We start from the raw sequence: 17921 nt of genomic DNA, 5'->3' as shown, positions 1-17921 counted from the left end.
TTTCATCGATTCACACTCATCTTGAGCCGTTGTTTCTGATTTAGAGTCGTCTTAGACCCATTACCACACAGGTCACCATTTCTGACGGCCGTCAGAATGTGTGACCTACAAAAAAATATATGTTTTAAGAATGTTTGTTCCCTCTGTAACTGCTTCCCAAAGGTATTACAATTTTGAAAGATCGTCTGGGGTAGTTATTTAATCGAATCACATTAAACTTGAGCCGTTGTTTCTGATTTAGAGTCGTCATATAGAGCCATTTCCACACAGGTCACCATTTCTGACGGCCGTCAGAATGTGTGACCCAAAAAAAATTAAATGTTTTAAGAATGTGTGTTCCCACCTAACTGCTTCCCAAAGGTATTAAAACTCGAAATATTCTTTTGTTGTCGTTATTTAATCGATTCACACTAATATGGAGCCTTTTTTTCTTACTTAGAGTCATCATAGAGCCATTGCCACCGAGGTCTTTTCCACACAGGTCACCATTTCTGACGGCCGTCAGAATGTGTGACCCACAATAAAAAAAACATGTTTTAAGAATGTGTGTCCCCACCGTAACTGCTTCCCAAAGGTATTAAAACTTATTACAATTTCGAAATATCCTTTGGGGAAGTTATTTAATCGATTCTCATTAATCTGGAGCCGTTGTTTTTGATTTAGAGTCGTCATAGAGCCATTACCACATAGGTCACCATTTCTGACGGCCGTCAGAATGTGTGACCCACAATAAAAAAAACATGTTTTAAGAATTTGTGTTCCCACCGTAATTGCTTCCCAAAGGTATTAAAACTTTGAAATATACTTTGGGTAGTTATTTAAACGATTCACATTCATCCCAAGCCATTTTTTCTTACTTAGAGTCAGCATAGAGCCATTACCACCGAGGTCACCATTTCTGACGGCCGTCAGAATGTGTGACCTACAAAAAAATATATGTTTTAAGAATGTCTGTTCCCTCTCTAACTGCTTCCCAAAGGTATTAAAACTTATTACAATTTCGAAATATCCTTTGGGGTAGTTATTTAATCGATTCACATTAATCTGGAGCCGTTGTTTTTGATTTAGAGTCGTCATAGAGCCATTACCACACAGGTCACCATTTCTGACGGCCGTCAGAATGTGTGACCCACAAAAAAATTTTTTTTTAAGAATGTGTGTTCCCACCGTAACTGCTTCCCAAAGGTATTAAAACTTTCAAAGATGGTTTGGGGTAGTTATTTCATCGATTCACACTCATCTTGAGCCTTGGTTTCTGATTTAGAGTCTTCATAGAGCCATTACCACACAGGTCACCATTTCTGACGGCCGTCAGAATGTGTGACCCACAATAAAAGAAATAGTTTTAAGAATGTGTGCCCTCTGTAACTGCTTCCTGAAGGTAATAAAACTTTCAAAGATGGTTTTGGGTAGTGATTTCATCGATTCACACTCATCTTGAGCCGTTGTTTCTTATTTAGAGTCCTCATAGAGCCATTACCACATAGGTCACCATTTCTGACGGCCGTCAGAATGTGTGACCCACAAAAAAAAAGATGTTTCAAGAATGTGTGTTCCCACCGTAACTGCTTCCTAAAGGTATTACAATTTCGAAATATCCTTTGGGGTAGTTATTTAATCGATTCACATTAATATGGAGCCGTTGTTTTTGATTTAGAGTCGTCTTAGAGCCATTACCACACAGGTCACCATTTCTGACGGCCGTCAGAATGTGTGACCTACAAAAAAATATAAGTTTTAAGAATATGTGCCCTCTGTAACTGCTTCCTAAAGGTAATAAAACTTTGAAATATCCTTTGGGTAGTTATTTAATCGATTCACATTAATCCCAAGCCATTTTTTCTTACTTAGAGTCAGCATTGAGCCATTACCACCGAGGTCACCATTTCTGACGGCCGTCAGAATGTGTGACCTACAAAAAAATATATTTTTTAAGAATGTGTGTTCCCACCGTAACTGCCTCCTAAAGGTATTACAATTTCGAAAGATCGTTTGGGGTAGTTATTTAATCGATTCATATTAATTTTGAGCCGTTGTTTTTGATTTAGAGTCGTCTTAGAGCCATTACCACACAGGTCACCATTTCTGACTTCCGTCAGAATGTGTGACCCACAATAAAAGAAAAAATATGTTTTAAGAATGTGTGTCCCCACCGTAACTGCTTCCCAAAGGTATTAAAACTTTCAAAGATGGTTTGGGGTAGTTATTTCATCGATTCACACTAATCTGGAGCCGTTGTTTCTGATTTAGAGTCGTCATAGAGCCATTACCACATAGGTCACCATTTCTGACGGCCGTCAGAATGTGTGACCCACAAAAAAAAAGATGTTTCAAGAATGTGTGTTCCCACCGTAACTGCTTCCTAAAGGTATTACAATTTCGAAGATCGTTTGGGGTTATTATTTAATCGATTCACACTAATCTGGAGCCGTTGTTTCTGATTTAGAGTCGTCATAGAGCCATTACCACATAGGTCACCATTTCTGACGGCCGTCAGAATGTGTGACCCACAAAAAAAAAGATGTTTCAAGAATGTGTCTTCCCACCGTAACTGCTTCCTAAAGGTATTACAATTTCGAAATATCCTTTGGGGTAGTTATTTAATCGATTCACATTAATCTGGAGCCGTTGTTTTTGATTTAGAGTCGTCTGAGAGCCAATACCACACAGGTCACCATTTCTGACGGCCGTCAGAATGTGTGACCTACAAAAAAATATATGTTTTAAGAATGTTTGTTCCCTCTGTAACTGCTTCCCAAAGGTATTAAAACGTATTACAATTTCGAAATATCCTTTGGGGTAGTTATTTAATCGATTCACATTAATATGGAGCCGTTGTTTTTGATTTAGAGTCGTCTTAGAGCCATTACCACACAGGTCACCATTTCTGACGGCCGTCAGAATGTGTGACCTACAAAAAAATATAAGTTTTAAGAATATGTGCCCTCTGTAACTGCTTCCTAAAGGTAATAAAACTTTGAAATATCCTTTGGGTAGTTATTTAATCGATTCACATTAATCCCAAGCCATTTTTTCTTACTTAGAGTCAGCATTGAGCCATTACCACCGAGGTCACCATTTCTGACGGCCGTCAGAATGTGTGACCTACAAAAAAATATATTTTTTAAGAATGTGTGTTCCCACCGTAACTGCCTCCTAAAGGTATTACAATTTCGAAAGATCTTTTGGGGTAGTTATTTAATCGATTCATATTAATTTTGAGCCGTTGTTTTTGATTTAGAGTCGTCTTAGAGCCATTACCACACAGGTCACCATTTCTGACTTCCGTCAGAATGTGTGACCCACAATAAAAGAAAAAATATGTTTTAAGAATGTGTGTCCCCACCGTAACTGCTTCCCAAAGGTATTAAAACTTTCAAAGATGGTTTGGGGTAGTTATTTCATCGATTCACACTAATCTGGAGCCGTTGTTTCTGATTTAGAGTCGTCATAGAGCCATTACCACATAGGTCACCATTTCTGACGGCCGTCAGAATGTGTGACCCACAAAAAAAAAGATGTTTCAAGAATGTGTCTTCCCACCGTAACTGCTTCCTAAAGGTATTACAATTTCGAAATATCCTTTGGGGTAGTTATTTAATCGATTCACATTAATCTGGAGCCGTTGTTTTTGATTTAGAGTCGTCTGAGAGCCATTACCACACAGGTCACCATTTCTGACGGCCGTCAGAATGTGTGACCTACAAAAAAATATAAGTTTTAAGAATATGTGCCCTCTGTAACTGCTTCCTAAAGGTAATAAAACTTTGAAATATCCTTTGGGTAGTTATTTAATCGATTCACATTAATCTGGAGCCGTTGTTTTTGATTTAGAGTCGTCATAGAGCCATTACCACACAGGTCACCATTTCTGACGGCCGTCAGAATGTGTGACCCACAATTTTTTTTTTTTTTAAGAATGTGTGTTCCCACCGTAACTGCTTCCCAAAGGTATTAAAACTTTCAAAGATGGTTTGGGGTAGTTATTTCATCGATTCACACTCATCTTGAGCCTTGGTTTCTGATTTAGAGTCTTCATAGAGCCATTACCACACAGATCACCATTTCTGACGGCCGTCAGAATGTGTGACCCACAATAAAAGAAATAGTTTTAAGAATGTGTGCCCTCTGTAACTGCTTCCTGAAGGTAATAAAACTTTCAAAGATGGTTTGGGGTAGTGATTTCATCGATTCACACTCATCTTGAGCCGTTGTTTCTGATTTAGAGTCCTCATAGAGCCATTACCACATAGGTCACCATTTCTGACGCCCGTCAGAATGTGTGACCCACAAAAAAAAAGATGTTTCAAGAATGTTTGTTCCCACCGTAACTGCTTCCTAAAGGTATTACAATTTCGAAATATCCTTTGGGGTAGTTATTTAATCGATTCACATTAATCTGGAGCCGTTGTTTTTGATTTAGAGTCGTCTTAGACCCATTACCACACAGGTCACCATTTCTGACGGCCGTCAGAATGTGTGACCTACAAAAAAATATATGTTTTAAGAATGTTTGTTCCCTCTGTAACTGCTTCCCAAAGGTATTACAATTTTGAAAGATCGTCTGGGGTAGTTATTTAATCGAATCACATTAAACTTGAGCCGTTGTTTCTGATTTAGAGTCGTCATATAGAGCCATTTCCACACAGGTCACCATTTCTGACGGCCGTCAGAATGTGTGACCCAAAAAAAATTAAATGTTTTAAGAATGTGTGTTCCCACCTAACTGCTTCCCAAAGGTATTAAAACTCGAAATATTCTTTTGTTGTCGTTATTTAATCGATTCACACTAATATGGAGCCTTTTTTTCTTACTTAGAGTCATCATAGAGCCATTGCCACCGAGGTCTTTTCCACACAGGTCACCATTTCTGACGGCCGTCAGAATGTGTGACCCACAATAAAAAAAACATGTTTCTAAGAATGTGTGTCCCCACCGTAACTGCTTCCCAAAGGTATTAAAACTTATTACAATTTCGAAATATCCTTTGGGGAAGTTATTTAATCGATTCACATTAATCTGGAGCCGTTGTTTTTGATTTAGAGTCGTCATAGAGCCATTACCACATAGGTCACCATTTCTGACGGCCGTCAGAATGTGTGACCCACAATAAAAAAAACATGTTTTAAGAATTTGTGTTCCCACCGTAATTGCTTCCCAAAGGTATTAAAACTTTGAAATATACTTTGGGTAGTTATTTAAACGATTCACATTCATCCCAAGCCATTTTTTCTTACTTAGAGTCAGCATAGAGCCATTACCACCGAGGTCACCATTTCTGACGGCCGTCAGAATGTGTGACCTACAAAAAAATATATGTTTTAAGAATGTCTGTTCCCTCTCTAACTGCTTCCCAAAGGTATAAAAACTTATTACAATTTCGAAATATCCTTTGGGGTAGTTATTTAATCGATTCACATTAATCTGGAGCCGTTGTTTTTGATTTAGAGTCGTCATAGAGCCATTACCACACAGGTCACCATTTCTGACGGCCGTCAGAATGTGTGACCCACAAAAAAAAATTTTTTTAAGAATGTGTGTTCCCACCGTAACTGCTTCCCAAAGGTATTAAAACTTTCAAAGATGGTTTGGGGTAGTTATTTCATCGATTCACACTCATCTTGAGCCTTGGTTTCTGATTTAGAGTCTTCATAGAGCCATTACCACACAGGTCACCATTTCTGACGGCCGTCAGAATGTGTGACCCACAATAAAAGAAATAGTTTTAAGAATGTGTGCCCTCTGTAACTGCTTCCTGAAGGTAATAAAACTTTCAAAGATGGTTTTGGGTAGTGATTTCATCGATTCACACTCATCTTGAGCCGTTGTTTCTTATTTAGAGTCCTCATAGAGCCATTACCACATAGGTCACCATTTCTGACGGCCGTCAGAATGTGTGACCCACAAAAAAAAAGATGTTTCAAGAATGTGTGTTCCCACCGTAACTGCTTCCTAAAGGTATTACAATTTCGAAATATCCTTTGGGGTAGTTATTTAATCGATTCACATTAATATGGAGCCGTTGTTTTTGATTTAGAGTCGTCTTAGAGCCATTACCACACAGGTCACCATTTCTGACGGCCGTCAGAATGTGTGACCTACAAAAAAATATAAGTTTTAAGAATATGTGCCCTCTGTAACTGCTTCCTAAAGGTAATAAAACTTTGAAATATCCTTTGGGTAGTTATTTAATCGATTCACATTAATCCCAAGCCATTTTTTCTTACTTAGAGTCAGCATTGAGCCATTACCACCGAGGTCACCATTTCTGACGGCCGTCAGAATGTGTGACCTACAAAAAAATATATTTTTTAAGAATGTGTGTTCCCACCGTAACTGCCTCCTAAAGGTATTACAATTTCGAAAGATCGTTTGGGGTAGTTATTTAATCGATTCATATTAATTTTGAGCCGTTGTTTTTGATTTAGAGTCGTCTTAGAGCCATTACCACACAGGTCACCATTTCTGACTTCCGTCAGAATGTGTGACCCACAATAAAAGAAAAAATATGTTTTAAGAATGTGTGTCCCCACCGTAACTGCTTCCCAAAGGTATTAAAACTTTCAAAGATGGTTTGGGGTAGTTATTTCATCGATTCACACTAATCTGGAGCCGTTGTTTCTGATTTAGAGTCGTCATAGAGCCATTACCACATAGGTCACCATTTCTGACGGCCGTCAGAATGTGTGACCCACAAAAAAAAAGATGTTTCAAGAATGTGTGTTCCCACCGTAACTGCTTCCTAAAGGTATTACAATTTCGAAGATCGTTTGGGGTTATTATTTAATCGATTCACACTAATCTGGAGCCGTTGTTTCTGATTTAGAGTCGTCATAGAGCCATTACCACATAGGTCACCATTTCTGACGGCCGTCAGAATGTGTGACCCACAAAAAAAAAGATGTTTCAAGAATGTGTCTTCCCACCGTAACTGCTTCCTAAAGGTATTACAATTTCGAAATATCCTTTGGGGTAGTTATTTAATCGATTCACATTAATCTGGAGCCGTTGTTTTTGATTTAGAGTCGTCTGAGAGCCAATACCACACAGGTCACCATTTCTGACGGCCGTCAGAATGTGTGACCTACAAAAAAATATATGTTTTAAGAATGTTTGTTCCCTCTGTAACTGCTTCCCAAAGGTATTAAAACGTATTACAATTTCGAAATATCCTTTGGGGTAGTTATTTAATCGATTCACATTAATATGGAGCCGTTGTTTTTGATTTAGAGTCGTCTTAGAGCCATTACCACACAGGTCACCATTTCTGACGGCCGTCAGAATGTGTGACCTACAAAAAAATATAAGTTTTAAGAATATGTGCCCTCTGTAACTGCTTCCTAAAGGTAATAAAACTTTGAAATATCCTTTGGGTAGTTATTTAATCGATTCACATTAATCCCAAGCCATTTTTTCTTACTTAGAGTCAGCATTGAGCCATTACCACCGAGGTCACCATTTCTGACGGCCGTCAGAATGTGTGACCTACAAAAAAATATATTTTTTAAGAATGTGTGTTCCCACCGTAACTGCCTCCTAAAGGTATTACAATTTCGAAAGATCTTTTGGGGTAGTTATTTAATCGATTCATATTAATTTTGAGCCGTTGTTTTTGATTTAGAGTCGTCTTAGAGCCATTACCACACAGGTCACCATTTCTGACTTCCGTCAGAATGTGTGACCCACAATAAAAGAAAAAATATGTTTTAAGAATGTGTGTCCCCACCGTAACTGCTTCCCAAAGGTATTAAAACTTTCAAAGATGGTTTGGGGTAGTTATTTCATCGATTCACACTAATCTGGAGCCGTTGTTTCTGATTTAGAGTCGTCATAGAGCCATTACCACATAGGTCACCATTTCTGACGGCCGTCAGAATGTGTGACCCACAAAAAAAAAGATGTTTCAAGAATGTGTGTTCCCACCGTAACTGCTTCCTAAAGGTATTACAATTTCGAAGATCGTTTGGGGTTATTATTTAATCGATTCACACTAATCTGGAGCCGTTGTTTCTGATTTAGAGTCGTCATAGAGCCATTACCACATAGGTCACCATTTCTGACGGCCGTCAGAATGTGTGACCCACAAAAAAAAAGATGTTTCAAGAATGTGTCTTCCCACCGTAACTGCTTCCTAAAGGTATTACAATTTCGAAATATCCTTTGGGGTAGTTATTTAATCGATTCACATTAATCTGGAGCCGTTGTTTTTGATTTAGAGTCGTCTGAGAGCCATTACCACACAGGTCACCATTTCTGACGGCCGTCAGAATGTGTGACCTACAAAAAAATATATGTTTTAAGAATGTTTGTTCCCTCTCTAACTGCTTCCCAAAGGTATTAAAACGTATTACAATTTCGAAATATCCTTTGGGGTAGTTATTTAATCGTTTCACATCAATCTGGAGCCGTTGTTTTTGATTTAGAGTCGTCATAGAGCCATTACCACACAGGTCACCATTTCTGACGGCCGTCAGAATGTGTGACCTACAAAAAAATATATGTTTTAAGAATGTTTGTTCCCTCTGTAACTGCTTCCCAAAGGTATTACAATTTTGAAAGATCGTCTGGGGTAGTTATTTAATCGAATCACATTAAACTTGAGCCGTTGTTTCTGATTTAGAGTCGTCGTAGAGCCATTTCCACGCAGGTCACCATTTCTAACGGCCGTCAGAAAGTGTGACCCACAATAAAAGAAAAAATATGTTTTAAGAATGTGTGTTCCCACCGTAGCTGCTTCCCAAAGGTATTAAAACTTTCAAAGATGGTTTGGGGTAGTTATTTCATCGAGTCACATTAATCTGGAGCCGTTGTTTTGGATTTAGAGTCGTCTTAGAGCCATTACCACACAGGTCACCATTTCTGACGGCCGTCAGAATGTGTGACCTACAAAAAAATATAAGTTTTAAGAATATGTGCCCTCTGTAACTGCTTCCTAAAGGTAATAAAACTTTGAAATATCCTTTGGGTAGTTATTTAATCGATTCACATTAATCCCAAGCCATTTTTTCTTACTTAGAGTCAGCATTGAGCCATTACCACCGAGGTCACCATTTCTGACGGCCGTCAGAATGTGTGACCTACAAAAAAATATATTTTTTAAGAATGTGTGTTCCCACCGTAACTGCCTCCTAAAGGTATTACAATTTCGAAATATCGTTTGGGGTAGTTATTTAATCGATTCATATTAATTTTGAGCCGTTGTTTTTGATTTAGAGTCGTCATAGAGCCATTACCATATAGGTCACCATTTCTGACGGCCGTCAGAATGTGTGACCCACAATAAAAGAAAAAATATGTTTTAAGAATGTGTGTCCCCACCGTAACTGCTTCCCAAAGGTATTAAAACTTTCAAAGATGGTTTGGGGTAGTTATTTCATCGAGTCACATTAATCTGGAGCCGTTGTTTTTGATTTAGAGTCGTCATAGAGCCATTACCATATAGGTCACCATTTCTGACGGCCGTCAGAATGTGTGACCCACAATAAAAAAAACATGTTTTAAGAATTTGTGTTCCCACCGTAATTGCTTCCCAAAGGTATTAAAACTTTCAAAGATGGTTTGGGTAGTTATTTAAACGATTCACATTAATCCCAAGCCATTTTTTCTTACTTAGAGTCAGCATAGAGCCATTACCACCGAGGTCACCATTTCTGACGGCCGTCAGAATGTGTGACCTACAAAAAAATATATGTTTTAAGAATGTGTGTTCCCTCTCTAACTGCTTCCCAAAGGTATTAAAACTTATTACAATTTCGAAATATCCTTTGGGGTAGTTATTTAATCGATTCACATTAATCTGGAGCCGTTGTTTTTGATTTAGAGTCGTCATAGAGCCATTACCACACAGGTCACCATTTCTGACGGCCGTCAGAATGTGTGACCCACAATAAAAGAAATAGTTTCAAGAATGTGTGTTCCCACCGTAACTGCTTCCTAAAGGTATTACAATTTCGAAATATCCTTTGGGGTAGTTATTTAATCGATTCACATTAATCTGGAGCCGTTGTTTTTGATTTAGAGTCGTCTTAGACCCATTACCACACAGGTCACCATTTCTGACGGCCGTCAGAATGTGTGACCTACAAAAAAATATATGTTTTAAGAATGTTTGTTCCCTCTGTAACTGCTTCCCAAAGGTATTACAATTTTGAAAGATCGTCTGGGGTAGTTATTTAATCGAATCACATTAATCTGGAGCCGATGTTTTTGATTTAGAGTCGTCATAGAGCCATTTCCACACAGGTCACCATTTCTGACGGCCGTCAGAATGTGTGACACCAAAAAAATTAAATGTTTTAAGAATGTGTGTTCCCACCTAACTGCTTCCCAAAGGTATTACAATTTCGAAAGTTCGTCTGGGGTAGTTATTTAATCAATTCACATTAATCTTGAGCCGTTGTTTCTGATTAAGAGTCGTCTTAGAGCCATTACCACGCAGGTCACCATTTCTGACGGCCGTCAGAATGTGTGACACACAATGAAAGAAAAAGTTTTAAGAATGTGTGTCCCCACCGTAACTGCTTCCCAAAGGTATTAAAACGTATTACAATTTCGAAATATCCTTTGGGGTAGTTATTTCATCGATTCACATTAATCTGGAGCCTTGGTTTCTGATTTAGAGTCTTCATAGAGCCATTACCACACAGATCACTATTTCTGACGGCCGTCAGAATGTGTGACCCACAATAAAAGAAATAGTTTTAAGAATGTGTGCCCTCTGTAACTGCTTCCTGAAGGTAATAAAACTTTCAAAGATGGTTTGGGGTAGTGATTTCATCGATTCACACTCATCTTGAGCCGTTGTTTCTGATTTAGAGTCCTCATAGAGCCATTACCACATAGGTCACCATTTCTGACGGCCGTCAGAATGTGTGACCCACAAAAAAAAAGATGTTTCAAGAATGTGTGTTCCCACCGTAACTGCTTCCTAAAGGTATTACAATTTCGAAATATCCTTTGGGGTAGTTATTTAATCGATTCACATTAATCTGGAGCCGTTGTTTTTGATTTAGAGTCGTCATAGAGCCATTACCACACAGGTCACCATTTCTGACGGCCGTCAGAATGTGTGACCCACAATTTTTTTTTTTTTTAAGAATGTGTGTTCCCACCGTAACTGCTTCCCAAAGGTATTAAAACTTTCAAAGATGGTTTGGGGTAGTTATTTCATCGATTCACACTCATCTTGACCCTTGGTTTCTGATTTAGAGTCTTCATAGAGCCATTACCACACAGATCACCATTTCTGACGGCCGTCAGAATGTGTGACCCACAATAAAAGAAATAGTTTTAAGAATGTGTGCCCTCTGTAACTGCTTCCTGAAGGTAATAAAACTTTCAAAGATGGTTTGGGTTAGTGATTTCATCGATTCACACTCATCTTGAGCCGTTGTTTCTGATTTAGAGTCCTCATAGAGCCATTACCACATAGGTCACCATTTCTGACGCCCGTCAGAATGTGTGACCCACAAAAAAAAAGATGTTTCAAGAATGTTTGTTCCCACCGTAACTGCTTCCTAAAGGTATTACAATTTCGAAATATCCTTTGGGGTAGTTATTTAATCGATTCACATTAATCTGGAGCCGTTGTTTTTGATTTAGAGTCGTCTTAGACCCATTACCACACAGGTCACCATTTCTGACGGCCGTCAGAATGTGTGACCTACAAAAAAATATATATTTTAAGAATGTTTGTTCCCTCTGTAACTGCTTCCCAAAGGTATTACAATTTTAAAAGATCGTCTGGGGTAGTTATTTAATCGAATCACATTAAACTTGAGCCGTTGTTTCTGATTTAGAGTCGTCATATAGAGCCATTTCCACACAGGTCACCATTTCTGACGGCCGTCAGAATGTGTGACCCAAAAAAAATTAAATGTTTTAAGAATGTGTGTTCCCACCTAACTGCTTCCCAAAGGTATTAAAACTCGAAATATTCTTTTGTTGTCGTTATTTAATCGATTCACACTAATATGGAGCCTTTTTTTCTTACTTAGAGTCATCATAGAGCCATTGCCACCGAGGTCTTTTTTTTGAAATTTTGAAAGATCATCTGGGGTAGTTATTTAATCGAATCACTTTAAACTTGAGCCGTTGTTTCTGATTTAGAGTCGTCATAGAGCCATTTCCACACAGGTCACCATTTCTGACGGCCGTCAGAATGTGTGACACACAATGAAAGAAAAAGTTTTAAGAATGTGTGTCCCCACCGTAACTGCTTCCCAAAGGTATTAAAACTTATTACAATTTCGAAATATCCTTTGGGGAAGTTATTTAATCGATTCACATTAATCTGGAGCCGTTGTTTTTGATTTAGAGTCGTCATAGAGCCATTACCACATAGGACACCATTTCTGACGGCCGTCAGAATGTGTGACCCACAATAAAAAAAACATGTTTTAAGAATTTGTGTTCCCACCGTAATTGCTTCCCAAAGGTATTAAAACTTTGAAATATACTTTGGGTAGTTATTTAAACGATTCACATTAATCCCAAGCCATTTTTTCTTACTTAGAGTCAGCATAGAGCCATTACCACCGAGGTCACCATTTCTGACGGCCGTCAGAATGTGTGACCTACAAAAAAATATATGTTTTAAGAATGTGTGTTCCCTCTCTAACTGCTTCCCAAAGGTATTAAAACTTATTACAATTTCGAAATATCCTTTGGGGTAGTGATTTCATCGATTCACACTCATCTTGAGCCGTTGTTTCTGATTTAGAGTCCTCATAGAGCCATTACCACATAGGTCACCATTTCTGACGGCCGTCAGAATGTGTGACCCACAAAAAAAAAGATGTTTCAAGAATATGTGTTCCCACCGTAACTGCTTCCTAAAGGTATTACAATTTCGAAATATCCTTTGGGGTAGTTATTTAATCGATTCACATTAATCTGGAGCCGTTGTTTTTGATTTAGAGTCGTCTTAGACCCATTACCACACAGGTCACCATTTCTGACGGCCGTCAGAATGTGTGACCTACAAAAAAATATATGTTTTAAGAATGTTTGTTCCCTCTGTAACTGCTTCCCAAAGGTATTACAATTTTGAAAGATCTCTGGGGTAGTTATTTAATCGAATCACATTAAACTTGAGCCGTTGTTTCTGATTTAGAGTCGTCATATAGAGCCATTTCCACACAGGTCACCATTTCTGACGGCCGTCAGAATGTGTGACCCAAAAAAAATTAAATGTTTTAAGAATGTGTGTTCCCACCTAACTGCTTCCCAAAGGTATTAAAACTCGAAATATTCTTTTGTTGTCGTTATTTAATCGATTCACACTAATATGGAGCCTTTTTTTCTTACTTAGAGTCATCATAGAGCCATTGCCACCGAGGTCTTTTCCACACAGGTCACCATTTCTGACGGCCGTCAGAATGTGTGACAAACAATGAAAGAAAAAGTTTTAAGAATGTGTGTCCCCACCGTAACTGCTTCCCAAAGGTATTAAAACTTATTACAATTTTTTTCGAAATATCCTTTGGGGTAGTTATTTAATCGATTCACATTAATGTTGAGCCGTTGTTTTTGATTTAGAGTCGTCATAGAGCCATTACCACATAGGTCACCATTTCTGACGGCCGTCAGAATGTGTGACCCACAATAAAAAAAACATGTTTTAAGAATGTGTGTCCCCACCGTAACTGCTTCCCAAAGGTATTAAAACTTATTACAATTTCGAAATATCCTTTGGGGAAGTTATTTAATCGATTCACATTAATCTGGAGCCGTTGTTTTTGATTTAGAGTCGTCATAGAGCCATTACCACATAGGTCACCATTTCTGACGGCCGTCAGAATGTGTGACCCACAATAAAAAAAACATGTTTTAAGAATTTGTGTTCCCACCGTAATTGCTTCCCAAAGGTATTAAAACTTTGAAATATACTTTGGGTAGTTATTTAAACGATTCACATTAATCCCAAGCCATTTTTTCTTACTTAGAGTCAGCATAGAGCCATTACCACCGAGGTCACCATTTCTGACGGCCGTCAGAATGTGTGACCTACAAAAAAATATATGTTTTAAGAATGTGTGTTCCCTCTCTAACTGCTTCCCAAAGGTATTAAAACTTATTACAATTTCGAAATATCCTTTGGGGTAGTTGTTTAATCGATTCACATTAATCTGGAGCCGTTGTTTTTGATTTAGAGTCGTCATAGAGCCATTACCACACAGGTCACCATTTCTGACGGCCGTCAGAATGTGTGACCCACAAAAAAAATTTTTTTTAAGAATGTGTGTTCCCACCGTAACTGCTTCCCAAAGGTATTAAAACTTTCAAAGATGGTTTGGGGTAGTTATTTCATCGATTCACACTCATCTTGAGCCTTGGTTTCTGATTTAGAGTCTTCATAGAGCCATTACCACACAGGTCACCATTTCTGACGGCCGTCAGAATGTGTGACCCACAATAAAATAAATAGTTTTAAGAATGTGTGCCCTCTGTAACTGCTTCCTGAAGGTAATAAAACTTTCAAAGATGGTTTTGGGTAGTGATTTCATCGATTCACACTCATCTTGAGCCGTTGTTTCTGATTTAGAGTCCTCATAGAGCCATTACCACATAGGTCACCATTTCTGACGGCCGTCAGAATGTGTGACCCACAAAAAAAAAGATGTTTCAAGAATGTGTGTTCCCACCGTAACTGCTTCCTAAAGGTATTACAATTTCGAAATATCCTTTGGGGTAGTTATTTAATCGATTCACATTAATCTGGAGCCGTTGTTTTTGATTTAGAGTCGTCTTAGACCCATTACCACACAGGTCACCATTTCTGACGGCCGTCAGAATGTGTGACCTACAAAAAAATATATGTTTTAAGAATGTTTGTTCCCTCTGTAACTGCTTCCCAAAGGTATTACAATTTTGAAAGATCGTCTGGGGTAGTTATTTAATCGAATCACATTAATCTGGAGCCGATGTTTTTGATTTAGAGTCGTCATATAGAGCCATTTCCACACAGGTCACCATTTCTGACGGCCGTCAGAATGTGTGACCCAAAAAAAATTAAATGTTTTAAGAATTTGTGTTCCCACCTAACTGCTTCCCAAAGGTATTAAAACTCGAAATATTCTTTTGTTGTCGTTATTTAATCGATTCACACTAATATGGAGCCTTTTTTTCTTACTTAGAGTCATCATAGAGCCATTGCCACCGAGGTCTTTTTTTGAAATTTTGAAAGATCGTCTGGGGTAGTTATTTAATCGAATCACTTTAAACTTGAGCCGTTGTTTCTGATTTAGAGTCGTCATAGAGCCATTTCCACACAGGTCACCATTTCTGACGGCCGTCAGAATGTGTGACACACAATGAAAGAAAAAGTTTTAAGAATGTGTGTCCCCACCGTAACTGCTTCCCAAAGGTATTAAAACTTATTACAATTTCGAAATATCCTTTGGGGTAGTTATTTAATCGATTCACATTAATCTGGAGCCGTTGTTTTTGATTTAGAGTCGTCATAGAGCCATTACCACATAGGTCACCATTTCTGACGGCCGTCAGAATGTGTGACCCACAATAAAAAAAACATGTTTTAAGAATGTGTGTCCCCACCGTAACTGCTTCCCAAAGGTATTAAAACTTATTACAATTTCGAAATATCCTTTGGGGTAGTTATTTAATCGATTCACATTAATCTGGAGCCGTTCTTTTTGATTTAGAGTCGTCATAGAGCCATTACCACACAGGTCACCATTTCTGACGGCCGTCAGAATGTGTGACCCACAAAAAACAAAATGTTTTAAGAATGTGTGTTCCCACCGTAACTGCTTCCTAAAGGTATTAAAACTTTCAAAGATGGTTTGGGGTAGTTATTTCATGGATTCACACTCATCTTGAGCCTTGGTTTTTGATTTAGAGTCTTCATAGAGCCATTACCACACAGGTCACCATTTCTGACGGCCGTCAGAATGTGTGACCCACAATAAAAGAAATAGTTTTAAGAATGTGTGCCCTCTGTAACTGCTTCCTAAAGGTAATAAAACTTTCAAAGATGGTTTGGGGTAGTTATTTCATCGATTCACACTCATCTTGAGCCGATGTTTTTGATTTAGAGTCGTCTTAGAGCCATTACCACACAGGTCACCATTTCTGACGGCCGTCAGAATGTGTGACCTACAAAAAAATATATGTTTTAAGAATGTATTTTCCCTCTGTAACTGCTTCCCAAAGGTAATACAATTTCGAAAGATCGTCTGGGGTAGTTATTTAATCGATTCACATTAATCTTGAGCCGTTGTTTCTGATTTAGAGTCGTCATAGAGCCATTACCGCGCAGGTCACCATTTCTGACGGCCGTCAGAATGTGTGACCCACAATAAAAGAAAAAGTTTTAAGAATGTGTGTTCCCACCGTAACTGCTTCCCAAAGGTATTAAAACTTTCAAAGATGGTTTGGGGTAGTTATTTCATCGATTCACACTCATCTTGAGCCGTTGTTTCTGATTTAGATTTATCATAGAGCCATAACCACCGAGGTCACCATTTCTGACGGCCGTCAGAATGTGTGACCCACAAAAAAAAGATGTTTTAAGAACGTGTGTTCCCACCGTAACTGCTTCCTAAAGGTATTACAATTTCGAAAGATCGTTTGGGGTAGTTATTTAATCGATTCACACTAATCTGGAGCCATTTTTTCTTACTCAGCATAGAGCCATTACCACCGAGGTCACCATTTCTGACGGCCGTCAGAATGTGTGACCCACAAAAAAACACAAAAAATGTTTTAAGAATGTGTTCCAGGGCCGGATGCAGCCTGCTTTGACTGGGGGGGCAGTGAACATTTCTGGGGGGGCATTATGATTACGGAAGGGGGTCGTGTAATTATTTTTATAACCATTAATTTTTTATTTTTGAGTCTACTTAACGTTCCGAGTGTTAATCAGGCACGGAGCCAGACGTTATACACATTTGGGGCTTAACCCAAACCCATGACATATCCTCGGTTCATTCTTATTCTGGACAGGATCCTCCACAGTGCGAGCGCGCGCAGAGCGCGAGCAAAGTTTTTGGGCATTCATTTGAGCGCAAAATAGTTTTTTGAGCTCTATGTAAAATAAACCGCTGCTGTTTTTCAATTGGTAAAAACTTTGTCTATGAAGGTGATGTCTTTATCACTTCTGGCTCCAAATTGTCGACAGGGGAAGCAGAAACATGCATGTAGCTTGACTGAGTATTCTAACCAAGTTTGAGAGCGATGCCTAGGACCTTGGATGAAAATGCGCATGGGGTACGTTTGCAGAACAGGCCGCATTGGATTCAAACCATGCTTGCCTTCACCCAGCAGCGGTAACGTTGGTACCGAAAGACAGGGAAGTGATTCCACTCGGACCAGCACGCTCTGCCTGCTCTGGAGTATGAGTTTAATATCCCTGGTTGCTGGGGCAGTATAGATGGTTTGGGATCAGAAATCGATGCATGATAAAAGGTTTTTCTTTGTAGGTACAAACATGCACGCAAGAATCGATGGCTAACCAAGCTAAAAGAAGCGACCACTGTTAACGTCTTTAATCCGTGTATCTCAAATAAAGATAACAACTGAAACAGAAGTATGAAATTCCAGGGTCTAACATTAAACACGAATGCTGCACTTTACTATTCGTCAAAAGCCCTCCACAAAAGACCGATAAACAATAACTTCGAGAACAAGTGAGTGGCAAGAGATTCGAGGTTGATTTAACTTTTATCGGTAAACGTGGATGCGGAGCTCTAACATACGATGCCCATTATAAACCAGACAATCACTGGAAAAATTACTGAAAGCACTGACTGACTTGGCTTAAGTCAGAAGGAGCTTGGGGGGGGGCGCGACAGAAATCTGGGGGGGCGCGGCAGAAATCTGGGGGCAGCCCACCCCAGCCCCCCCCCCCCCAGCCCCCCCCCCCCCCCCCGGAACCGGCCCCGCGTGAAAGCACTGAT

Source organism: Hypomesus nipponensis, chromosome 17 (genome assembly GCF_054491055.1).
Source record: "Hypomesus nipponensis isolate SF chromosome 17, ASM5449105v1, whole genome shotgun sequence".
Taxonomy (NCBI): domain Eukaryota; kingdom Metazoa; phylum Chordata; class Actinopteri; order Osmeriformes; family Osmeridae; genus Hypomesus; species Hypomesus nipponensis.
The sequence above is the reverse complement of the archived record's forward strand: the minus strand, read 5'-3'. Positions refer to the sequence as shown.